Consider the following 12,834-nt stretch of genomic DNA (forward strand, 5'->3'; position numbering starts at 1 on the left):
TGACTCTACTTCTCTGTCAGAGTTGGCTGCAAGTCAGACTTGGCTGCAAGCCCTCTATTTGGCACATCTCAGTTTGAGGTTTGATGCTCGTGACCAGGGGCCCCTAGTTAATCACTCTTAGTCATTGCTATTTAAAATTGTGACATTCTAACATGTGCCTGGACAAGTGTCATTGAGAAGCCATGAACTAGTGAATCAGGTCTAGATAGCTCACTGCTTTAGAGAAGTGTTTCAAAGCTAAGTTTTCTGTTGTCATAAGGCATTGCCTAGAGTCAGTAAGAATGCAACTGGGGAGCCTTCAACAGTAATTTACAACATAGCAATAAAAATAATGTTCCTGCCTTCACTCTTTCACTGGTAAGAATACTAGTTTACAACATCCACCTGGATTGAAAAACTTATATAGAGAACTGTATCTTGGTCATATGAGACTATAGGATTGCTGTCCAAAGGCATGACTGACTGATTTGGTAAGACTGGTTCTTTATTGCCAAGGTATGAGACACTAGTTCCCTAACCAGGGATCAAACTTGCACCTTCCTGCATTGTAAGGCAGAATCTTGACCACTAGACTGCCAGAGAAGTCCCTTTTTCTTCTTTATTAATTTTACCTATTCTTCCCTCTTTTCCAATTACTGATTTTCACTTGTAATTTTTATAACTATGTGTACAATGATGCGCCTTTGGGGAAAGGCAAGAACTACCATACTCAAAAGCATGAAAAAAGATGTGCTCATAAATGAAGTCTATGTTTTTTCTGCCAGTTTTCTTCATTAGGAAGGGAAACAAAAATAGAAATTCTGACCAAGTACTGAGTGCTGAAGAGGATAAATATCTGTGGAGTTCAGTGACTTTCTTTCAGATAACTATAAGTTACAACTTGCCTAGACTATGATTAAACAGTCTTATTTGGTATTGTCGACTCTATAGGGGGAGCATAAAACATCTAAAAATATGTTGAGGTTACTCAACTCACTGCTTTTGGTTCCCATGATCATCTTAAAGGAAGCATGATTTGAAGGCCATACTGAAGGGTTGTATGTATCAAGTGTTTTACTCTAAACAATCAAACAGGTAGGACCGGAAGGAGTTCCAGGAGCCAAGGCCAGATGTGATAGATGGTTGGGATAAGCTGTCCATGGAGCCAGAGGGGACGCCAAGCATTGTTCAGATTAGAGCCAGCTTGTGGGAGAAGTGGGCCCAGAGCAGAGGTCTGGAGGGGGTTGGAGCTACCTACAGGTTTAAGACCATTAGGCCATATCACCAAGTCACAGCTTCAGACACCACCACACTGGGCTAGTCTACATAAGGATAAACCAAGATTGCAATGCAGACAAAGACCTAGAATCCACAGAACCCTTGCCTATGATTTCCAGATGAAGGCCCCACTTTTCTGCAGAGGCTAGAGTCTCTAGGGCAGAGAAGTAAAGACTGAACTGCAACTAGTATTTGGAGAGCACCCAGAGTTTCTAGATATATTTTTAAAACATCATTCTTAGTATACATTTTATTAAACATCCTTTTAGACTTATACCTCTTGCCATATACTTTATTCTTTTTATATAATAACTTGCATATTACAAAAAGGAGTAGTTTTCTCTTATTGCATACAATTCAGAAGATACAGAAAAGCACAAGGCAGAATCTAAAACTCACCCATGTTCACATTTTTATAGCTTACAGATAATCACTTTTATATTTTCTTGTATTTTCTTCTAGTCATTTTTACATGTCTATAAAACAAAATTAGGCCCAGGTTGGATGCATGAGACAAGTGCTCTGACCTGGTGCACTGGGAAGACCCAGAGGGATCGGGTAGAGAGGGAGGTGGGAGGGGGGATCGGGATGGGGAATACATGTAAATCCATGGCTAATTCATGTCAATGTATGACAAAAACCACTATAATATTGTAAAGTAATTAGCCTCCAACTAATAAAAATAAATGAAAAAATAAATAAATAAAAATAAATGAAAAAAATAAAATAAAATAAAATTAAGTACAAAACAAAACAAAACAAAAGATTATTAAACAATATTTATTTCTTAGGAAAAAAAAACAAAATTAGGACTATACTAATTTGGATAGATACAAATTTTACCTCACTGCCTGCCTGGGGGTGGCATTTATCATAGGATAAATGAAGCGGAAGAGGAAAAATGCATGGGTTACTGGTTTACACTGTTACACTTTCATACTGATCTCCAATCATCCCCGCAGAGCCATGGATATCTTAACTTCTTGGGACGGGCTTCTACTCCATGACTATCAATACTGTATGTGGGTGTCAAACATGGGAACCCTTGACTAGACAAAATAGGATTCAGAAACTTCATTAAACAATTTTTTTTTTCTTTTTTTTTTTTTTCATTAAACAATTTTTAAACATATATTTTTCACGGCAGAGCTAGTTGTAGGATGTGATTAAGGAGGGTGCCTAATTGGCGGCTTGGGGGATGTTGGTGTATACATCCACATGCCAGCCAGATAGATTAACATCTCAGGCTCTAAAATAAAATTTCCTAATCTTAAAGTGTAATCTCTAGGAGTCAGATAAACTTTGTGGTACCCATGCTGGAGGAGAAACTGCTCTGCCCCTAGATCCAAAACACTTTCTTTTCAAAGTCCAGCATATTTGCTCAGGATCTATGGCACAGGGAAGTTCAGACAGGCTTTGTCACCTTATGAAGGTGGTATTACCACTCCCATTCTACAGATGAAGAAACTGAGGCTAATACAGATTAAATAACGTGCCAAAAGTCACTCAGCTAGTGTGTGAACTCAAATCATTGTGTTTCCAAAGCCTATGTCTTGAGATTGGTTAGCTTTTAACCAAATCTCCTGTTCCCACAGCTAGACCTCGTCTCTCAGTCTCTCTGGCAGGTAGGTATGGCCATGTGACAGAGAGCTCTGGCCAATGAAGTGTGGTGGAAGTGATGAATGCCACTTCCAGGTTTGTTGATGGCAACTGCCCACACAAAGTGTCCCATATTTTCTCTTCCCTTTGTGTGATGGCTGGATGCCAATGTACAAGGAGACCTTAGAATCCACATGTGAAGGATGGTGGTACCTCTGTCAGCTTGGGTCCCTGAATGACTTGTGGAGCAGAACACCTTCCCCTGCCACCAATTTTCCTTCACTCGAGACCTATTGGACTTCATGTGAGTCCACTTATCATTAGCAGCTGTCGTTCAGTTCAGTTCAGTTCAGTCGTGTCTGACTCTTTGTGACCCCATGAACGGCAGCACACCTGGCCTCCCTGTCCATCACCAACTCCCAAGTTTACCCAAACTCACGTCCACTGAGTCGGTAATGCCATCTAATAATCTCATCCTCTGTTGTCCCCTTCTCCTCCTGCCCTCAATCCCTCCCAGCATCAGGGTGTTTTCCAATGAGTCAACTCTTAGCATGAGGTGGCCAAAGTATTGGAGTTTTAGCCTCAGCATCAGTCCTTCCAATGAACGCCCAGGATTGATTTCCTTTAGGATGGACTGGTTGGATCTCCTTGCAGTCCAAGGGACTCTCAAGAGTCTTCTCCAACACCACAGTTCAAAAGCATCAATTTGTCGGCACTCAGTTTTCTTCATAGTCCAACTCTCACATCCATACATGACCACTGGAAAAACCATAGCCTTGACTAGACAGATCTTTGTTGACAAAGTGATGTCTCTGCTTTTTAATATGCTGTCTAGGTTGGTCATAACTTTCTTTCCAAGGAGTAAGCGTCTTAACTTCATGGCTGCAATCACCATCTGCAGTGATTTTGGAGCCCCAAAAAATAAACTCTGACACTGTTTCCACTATTTCCCCATCTATTTCCCATGAAGTGATGGGGTCAGATGCCATGATCTTATTTTTCTGAATGTTGAGCTTTAAGCCAACTTTTTCACTCTCCTCTTTTGCTTTCATCAAGAGGCTTTTTAGTTCCTCTTCCCTTTCTGCCATAAGGGTGGTGTCATCTGCATATCTGAGGTTATTGATATTTCTCCTGGCAATCTTGATTCCAGCTTGTGCTTCTTCCAGCCCAGTGTTTCTCATGATGTACTCTGCATAGAAGTTAAATAAGCAGGGTGACAATATACAACCTTGGTGTACTCCTTTTCCTATTTGGAACCAGTCTGTTGGTCCACGTCCAGTTCTAACTGTTGCTTCCTGACCTGCATATAGGTTTCTCAAGAGGTAGGTTAGGTGGTCTGGTATCCCCATCTCTTTCAAAATTTTTCAGAGTTTATTGTGATCCACACAGTCAAAGGCTTTGGCATAGTCAATAAAGCAGAAATAGATGTTTTTGTGGAACTCTCTTGCTTTTTTGATGATAGAGTGGATGTTGGCAATTTGCTCTCTGGTTCCTCTGCCTTTTCTAAAACCAGCTTGAACATCTGGAAGTTCACAGTTCACGTATTGCTGACCAAGGAAGCGCTAATGTAGCCATTTTTCTCTCTGCTAATCTCTGTGCCACAAAAACACAGCCAATTATGTGTTAACTGATTCAGATTGTCTTTTTGCAGTTTATATTGGTTTTCAGGGTGGTAATGACCAAGCAAAAGAGTGCATCATCAGTGTACATGTGCAAGCTCCCCTGGACTGAAATTTCAGTCTTACCCTTGCTGCAACTCAGCCTGTCGGCACTGAAAACCCTCCTTTACCTGTCTTTCCTTACCTAAACAAATTACATATCACTGTTTGGCAACAAATAAAACACCATTTTCTAATCTCTTCACTCAGTAGATATCTGGTCCTTGTTAATGCTGTCTGCATGTGTTCTAAGACCTTGAAAAAGTGAAAGTGTTAGTCACTCAGTTGTGTCTGACTCTCTGCAACCTCATAGGACTGTAGCCCGCTAGGCTCCTCTGTCCATGGGGATTCTACAGGCAGGAATACTAGAGTGGGTTGCCATGCCCTCCTTCAGGAATCTTCCCGACCCAGGGATTAAACCCAGGTCTCCCTTGCTCACTGTCTATTTCTGACCTGGTCCTTCCCCTACTTTGGGGCATAACTCATATTTCCCCTCTTCTGACACTCTTTTTCTGATGATTCCTGTCCTGACTGATGTGTCACATTTTAAATACCTGAGAGATGCACTGAATATTTGACATTTAACATTGTTTAATTTATATTCCTTAATTGCTTTTTATGTGAAGCCTTATCTTCTTTTTAAAATTTAAACATTCTCAGGGACAACTTAATGTTGTCCCTGGACAACTAACTTAATGTTGCCCCTGGACAACTAACCTAATGTTTACAAGTTGGAAATCAGCATAACACCCAACATGGTGTCACGTAAATAATTTTTTTTTAATTATTTGTTTATTTATTTTTGGCTGTGCTGAGTCTTTGCTGCTGTGCGCAGACTTTCTCTAGTTGCGGAGACTGGGGACTACACCTTAGTAGTGGTGCACGGGCTTCTCATTGTAGTGGCTGCTCTTGTTGTGGAGCTTGGGCTCTAGGCACTCGGGCTTCCATATTTGCTGCCTGTGGGCTCAGTAGTTGTGGCTCATGGGCTCCAGAGCCCAGGCTCAATGGTTGTGGTGTACTGGCTTGGTTGCCCTGCAGCGTGTGGGATCCTCCCAGACCAGGGATTGAACTGGTGTCTTGAGTTACAAGGCAGATTCTTAACCACTGGACCACCAGGGAATTCCAATAAATTGTTTTTGAATGGTTCAAGGAAGGAAAGTAATGCAGCTTCTTTTATTTCTTCCATAGTGGGTGCCCATAATGATCGGCAATTCAAGTTTTTAAACAACCATTGGCCAAATTCTTCCTTGAGGCATTTTGAGGCATAATTTTGAAATGTGGTCCAAATTGGTCTACTGTGACTTCTGAGGCTCTACAATAGGGGTTCTCAAGCTTCAGTATGCCAGGGGCCACCTCCAGAATTTCTGATTCAGTAAGGCATGAGTAGAGCCCAGATTTTCTATTTCTAGTAGATCATGCTGCTGCTGCTGGTCTAATCATCGCAGCTTGAGAACCTCTGCCCGACTTCCACCACACTGATACCGTCTGTACTGCATCCCCTGCTTACTCTCCTCCACATGCTCCCCTGCTCCAGGGCTTTTGCGTTTACTGTTTTCCCAGATACTCCCGCACTTTCTTCCTTATCTCACGTCATTCCTTATATGGCATCTTTCCATTCATCTGATTTCAAATGATAACACTCTCCGCCCCCTCTTACTGTTGAGTAAGCACTCAAACAGTAGTTGATGTTTCAACTGGAGGTCAGCAAGGACTACAACCCTATTGTCTTCAGACCATGAACCATAAAGAAAACACACCTACTGCTGAAACAAAACAGGAATGATTAACAAGGCATTCACTCTGCCCAGGCTGACTCCGTCAGGGGGCTAGAGTTGAAGGAGCAAAGGAAGACACCATTAGCCCTCCCAGAGGCCCTGGACAGGTCACTGTCCTGTCCTTACTTCTCATCTACGGGATGAGGGACTTGACTAAAGTATCTGTGATCTTGTTTCCTGCTCTAAAACTCCAGACTTTATCTTCCTCCAGTCTACATGCCCCACAAAGGGAAGTTTAGGACAGTAGGACCAGTGAGAAACTCTGCCCAGTTTTCTCCTTAGCATTTTCCTCCTTTGGCTATTGCCAACAATTTCACCAAAACAAAGCTAGCAAAATTCTGCTGAGAATCTTCTCCCAATCAAAAGCATGATCCCACAGCAGGGCTGCCATTTTGGTTTTGTGTCAAGTATTTTTTCCTGTGTCCTAACTGATGCCACACCCAACATTATTCTATCTTCATTGCCTCAGAAGTCAACCCACTCCTGGGATTTTCAAACCAGTTCAGATAGGGGAACATCAAGAAATCTTTCTCATCTTTGCTGACCTTGATATATTGAGATTTTAACACCTAAATATAATAACCCACAAAATTTGGGGCTAAATCACAAACTGTCTTATGTATAGAATCCAGTAGAGACAAACAGTAGTGGAAACTGAATTTCAAAGGAAGCCTTATGGCAGAAAAATTTGTAATTTAAAAATGTTGATATTATCATTTAATTTGATCTTACTTTCTGCAAACTGAGAAGCACTGGTTGGTCCACAGCATTTCAGAGTATGGGGTGGAAGAGGGTTAGCTTAGAAGGGTGAGGAGCATAGGTTCTGAATCCACTGGTTATAAGAACTTGTGTGGATTATTCACTTCTCTGAGTTTCAGTTTCCTCCACTATGAAATGGGGATGGTGATGACAGCACCTAACTCCTATGATTGTGGAGAAGTCCAAATAAGGTGGTACTCTTAAACTCTTAAACCAAGCCAGGTACTCAATAAGGGGATGACTAACGTTGGCTATTACTATTCATTGCTGAAGGTCATAGTGAGACGTGTTTAGGAAAGTGTTTGCTCAGGAGAGGGAGAGAGAAGACATAAGAGCCTTTGAGAAGATGGAAGGACCAACAGGAAGGGAAAGGAACAGATATGGGTGGCAGCACAAAGCTGTTGGAGAAGCTATATGTATTGATTTGGCTTGGTTTTCCATTCATTTGAAACTTTAAAAAAGAAAGCCTTACACAGGGCTTCATTTGGAAGGTAGAGCCTGAGGTTATTGACTGTTCAGACCAGGGTGCAAGGGTCATCTGAGCACTCAGTTGAGCAAAAGTCTGTTTCAGGTGTTCTTTGAGATTATCTGTTTCCATGAAACTCTGGGGTTGGCGGACAGTAATATCAGGGCCCTGCACAAGGATTTTCCAAGAGTGATCTTTCCAACTGCGGAGGAAAATTTCAAGGTGTTGTTTTTTTTTTTTTTTTTTTCCTGCCTTGTTATGTTTTTAAGTAACTTTTCAAAAATAATGGTCTATAAGAGAAGAGTTGGACACAGCCAGAATCACAGTGCTCTCCCCGGGCACTCCAGCTCCCTTCCTTCGAAGCCAAGTCAACACAGTCCAAAGCCAGTTGACACTGTCAGAGAGCTTCCCAAGAGCGTTGTGTTTGCGGTTATTATTTTAAATGCGCTCAACTTTTCCTCAGGTGTCACTGAACTCTGCTCAGTCTGGCCTTCGGGGCATTCACCCTTAAGCAAATAGATAGTGTTTTCAAAAAAGCTTGAATTCTGTTCAGTGCTTCAAATGAGGAAAACTGGAGTTGGAACAGGTTGGAAAACCTTTTGACTCTCTACTGTGGAGTCCATTGTTCCTTCTGGCTTCTTCAAGTTAATGTTCCCAGGTAAGTGACTTATATGGTCTAAAGGATTTGCAGACTATGTTCTGCGAGTCCATTTCCTTTAAGTCTTGCTTTGTGGCATGTTGTGTTTCTGACTCATAAAGGCTGGCATCTTGGTATACAATAACAATGCTACAAGGCTTGGATAGGAACTTGCAGAATACATTAATGATTTCATAATATATATAATACAGATGACTATTGTTTTCTATCTCATTTATAGTAATGCTTTGTAATGCATCAATTCTCTTGAGAATATGTGTGTGTGTATGTGTGTGTGTGTGTGTGTGTGTGTGTGTTGGGGGGTGGTGTATGGGAGCATATGGTGCAAATGGGTGAACAGATTGAACAATCTGTCCAAATTATAAATGCTAGCAAAATTTTTAAACTTGCCTTTATGAAAGTGCAGTTCTGTTTTGCCCTGACCACCACAAAATCTTACCCCAGAAAGTTGCTGCTGCTTTAGTACAGAACTATACCAACTCCATTCTCCTAGTTTTCAATAATTTAGATACTGAACTCTGGATTCATGGCTAGCAGTGGAAAAGTTGGATTCTAAAGTCTAATTTCCATTTTTCAGTTTCCTGAGCCAGTAGAAATCACATGCTGCTGCTGATTTGATCAAATATCATTTACTTTAAGACTGAGTATGAAGTGAGGCATTTCTAAATATTTTGAGGGGGGAAGAGCCTTCTAGACATTTCAGAGGCAAATTATAATGATTGTCCTTAGAAATTTTAATATTGGAAACTGATAGTGGTTATTATTAAGCTTTAAAAGTATTGACTTATTTATAGGCTTATGCTTAATAGACGTTCTTTCTGTGTGCATCCATCCTCACCCCTACTCCCCAAACTCCAGACTTATACTCTGCCCTGTAACACTCCTGTTGTTATCTGTTTTAAGCTTCCATCTCCCTGCCTAGGGAATTATACTCCCCTCCCCACCCCACTCAATTGTAAGCCCTTGAATAATTTGTGTATCCTACTACGAAGAGTGACGGTGACAAATATTTGCTGATGAATGCTGGAAGTGGACTTGGAAGCAATTTAGGAAGAAAACATTGCCCGCTTTGTGGTTTTAGAAGACCTTGAAATTGCTAGAAAATGCCAAGTCCCATTTTGGTAATCAAGTATTAGGGTTATGTTGCTTTATGAAGGTGAAAGAACTACACATGTAGAGTTGAAGTGCTAGGAGGAACTTTGGCGTTAAATCCTATTTTCCTCAAGAGCAGTTCATTAGTTCTCCATCTGAACTGTGACTCCATGAAGCAGGGTTACCCATGTGCACCTCAAGAATCCCTGTGTATTTCTTTCCTTTCTCCATGGGCTGTAGCCTCCAGGGCTGAAGGGCCTCAGTTTCATTATCCCTGGACAGTGTCTTTACTTTATTGACACACACTGTCACCCCACAACCTTTTTATCCGCAAGGCAGTATTTTTCTATTTTTCTTGCTTTTTAGTATAAATCAGTATTTCTTTCCTCCTCTAATGATCCTTGGGAGAAAGAAATCACTGGCTGGGTTTGATAATAACAAAGGGTGACCTTCCTAAATCACTACATGTCAGCAGTGAAAGACATTTCAAGGGCTCTTTAAAAAAACTGGAATTTGTGGTTTCAAAAGGGACTTGAAAATTCACCAGGAGCAGGAGCAGCTCTGGTCTCTGAGCAGCTCAGGGGAGGGGAGAGCGTGGTGCCAGTGGCCTTGAATGGTCTTACAGAAGGGAGGACTTTATAGGAGAAAAGCCAAGGCCAATATTCATACTGGGATATGGGGTGAAGGAAGCATGTCTCACATCTCTTCTCTCCCCATCACCCCACACCTCAGCTCTCTAGTAGATGCAAGTGTGTTTAGATCTTCCTAATCATTGAGGCCTAAATGTGGAAAAACCTTTGCTTTTTCCTCCTGAACTCAGTCTAGGCAAGATCAACATGTTTTAAAAATAGCATTCTAAAGAAAATGAACGCAGAACAAATCTCCCTGAAGAAAATTTGAAGCCAAGCAGAGTGGTAGAGTTGAAAAGCCATGTCCTAAATTGACAAGAGCCAGGCCCTGTTAGCCTGGCTGTCCCATTACACAACCTGTTTCCTTTGGTCACCTCACGCCAGGTTGCCCGGGAATGAGGTGACCTATGTATGCTCTTGGCCTTGGTAAATGAGGGGGCAGCTCTGCTGGGTCTCGGGGATTTCTATCCTTCCCAGCCTTATGTCTTACTCTAAGAGTATGGATTTATCAGAGTGTTGTGGGTTTTTTTTAAAGTATAAATATAATTATATTCTTTCTTTGCCTAAAAGTCCTTATTAAAGACCCAAGTCCTCAGCATTATTAAGGATTATGATGTCCTGAGGAAAGAGGCAGCCACATTCTCCAGAGCTGTTCCATCCACCGTCCTTCAGACTCACTCTACACCCTTGGGTCCTTGTGTATTGTCTCTCAAGTCCAGGCCTTTGCATGAGCCTGGAACACTCCTCTTATCCTGTTTCCTTGGCTAACTTGCCCCATGTTCAAGGCGTCATCTTAAAAGCACTAGTTGCAGAGCCTTCCCCAGCTCTCCAGGTGGGGACAGGGGCCTGCTTGAGGGTCTTGGAGATGCCCACACTTTTTCTTTACTCCCTGTCATTGGGCTTATTTCTCATGTGTCATCTGTCTTCCTTACACAACGTGAGCTCTTTGAGGACAGGCAGGTTGGAGGGCCTGTGCTCTGTTAGATTTTTAGGTTGGTTAAATCAGGTTCTCAAAGGTTTCTCCCCAGGCTTCAGGCTGTTCTGAACTGACCTAATAATGCAGGGATCTGCAAATATATCTGTGAAGGGCTAGACAGTGGATATTTGGGGCATCAGTGGGAGAGTGGGAATCATCTCTGTCACAGTAGCTCTGATCTGCCATTGTAGCCCCAAAGCAGCCAAGGACAAAGCAAAAACAAGTGGGCATGACCGAGTTCCAATAAAACTTTATGTATAAAAACAGGCAGTGGGTTGAAGGCCTCTATTATTGTCATATCCTTCAGCCTGGAAGGATTCCAGCTCCCAGGAGAACTGTTTTTACCTTGACATTTCTCTTCCCTCCCTCCCTCCTTCCTTCCTTGCGCCCTCCCTTTCTTTCTCCCTTTCTCTCTTGCCTTCTTCTTTCCTCCCTCCTTCCCTTCTTTCCTTCCTTCCTTTCTTCCCCATTTTTCCTACACTGTCAATAGCCAGTTGCTAGTGTTGACCCAGTCTTTGGTGAAGGTCAGCCCACTCATCTATTGCTCCAGACTGGTGTCTTGAATTCACACCAGCAGCCTTGTTGGGCACTTAGGATCTTTGATTAGCTCCTGGCATGGCCTGTGGAAACTTGGATCTCCTCCAGTTTTGACAGCCTCAACCCCTGGGTCCACTGCCCCCTTAGCCCTCTCTCTGAGCTCTATCAATGTCCCAGGTTCTCTCGGGTGACCCATCCAGGTGCTTCCGTCTGCTTCCTCCCTCTCCTCCCTGGCAGTGGTCTTCCAGAATGTTGTTGCTAAAGTTCTAAGGTAGAAAAATCCTTGATGTGTATACCAAAGGGTTTCCCTTGTGGCTCAGGCAGTAGAGAATCCTCCTGCAAGGCACGAGACCTGGGTTTGATCCCTGAGTTGGGAAGATCCCCTGGAGAGAGTATTCTTTCCTGGAGAATCCCATGAGCATAGAGGCCAGGCAGGCTATAGTCCATGGGATTGCAAAGTGTCAAACTTGACTGAGCAACTAACAGTATGTCTACCAATAAAGATCAGGAGACAGTTCTCTAATGTGAATTTCTGGGTTGATAAGATTACACATTTTATCAAAGAAAAAGAAACTTCAACCCTGAATAGTTAAACAGAAGCACATTGTAGTATATGAGTCATAGACCACATGCCATTTGGCAGAGGGGGAAATTGGCATTGGCATGAGCAATTCAGAATTGTTGGAGGATTCCATGATTAGGTGGCCAAAATCTGCTGACCAGTGCTTAGAAATCTTGATTTCCCACTTTTAGCATCTAGAGTCTCTTAAGTTTATCAGAAGATCATATTTTTTTCTGGAAGACATTAAATACTCAGTCTGTTTTCAAAGAGATTTTTCAGAGATGAGGATAATTTACTACATAAGAAGGTGGAGAAAGGGACCTCCCTGGTGGCCCAGTGGTTAAAACTTTGCCTTCTGGTGCAAGGCGTACAGGTTTGCTCCTGTCAGGGAGCTAAGATTCCTCCATACCTAGTGGCCAAAAAACCAAAATTTAAGTAAAAGAAGCTGTATTGTAACAAATTCAATAAAGACTTTAAAGATGGCCCACATCAAAAGAAAAAAAAAATCTTTAAAAAAAAAAAAAGGTGGCGTGAAAAGGAAATAGCTTGGTACCTTTTAACTCTGAGTTCTTTGGTGTGAGTTAAAGTACAATTTTGTTATTACAAATTAAGAAACCCTAATTAAAGCTTCCTGTAATGTATGATACCCAAGTACCTTTCCCACACTTCAGGAAGCTCAAGAACCGATTGTTAGCTTAGATGCTATAGATAGTAGCTGAGAGAGTACAATTAGATGACTTGACATCAGTTTGCACTCTTAAATCATAAACCTTAAATCATGTGAGGAGGAGGCATATTCTCATTACCCTGTATAACAAATGTGTTTGTCACTGAAATCTAGGTTCCTGCTCTTTCCAGGGTTCAGA

At 42.0% G+C, this 12,834-nt stretch overlaps 1 protein-coding gene across 2 annotated transcripts in view; it reads left to right on the forward strand.

The window, feature by feature from the left end:
* The first annotated feature begins 8,086 nt into the window (after positions 1-8,086).
* ABCB11 (ATP binding cassette subfamily B member 11) overlaps positions 8,087-12,834 on the forward strand; it is a 102,574-nt gene continuing 97,826 nt past the window's right edge. The window contains exon 1 of one of the 2 annotated variants that reach the window (XM_043894851.1): positions 8,087-8,173. The gene's annotated coding sequence lies outside the window, so the exon portion shown is untranslated. The remainder of the gene's footprint in view (positions 8,174-12,834) is intronic. The other variant, XM_043894849.1, reaches the window with a different exon arrangement.

This window comes from Cervus elaphus, chromosome 33 (assembly GCF_910594005.1).
Source record: "Cervus elaphus chromosome 33, mCerEla1.1, whole genome shotgun sequence".
NCBI classification, from domain to species: Eukaryota; Metazoa; Chordata; class Mammalia; order Artiodactyla; family Cervidae; genus Cervus; species Cervus elaphus.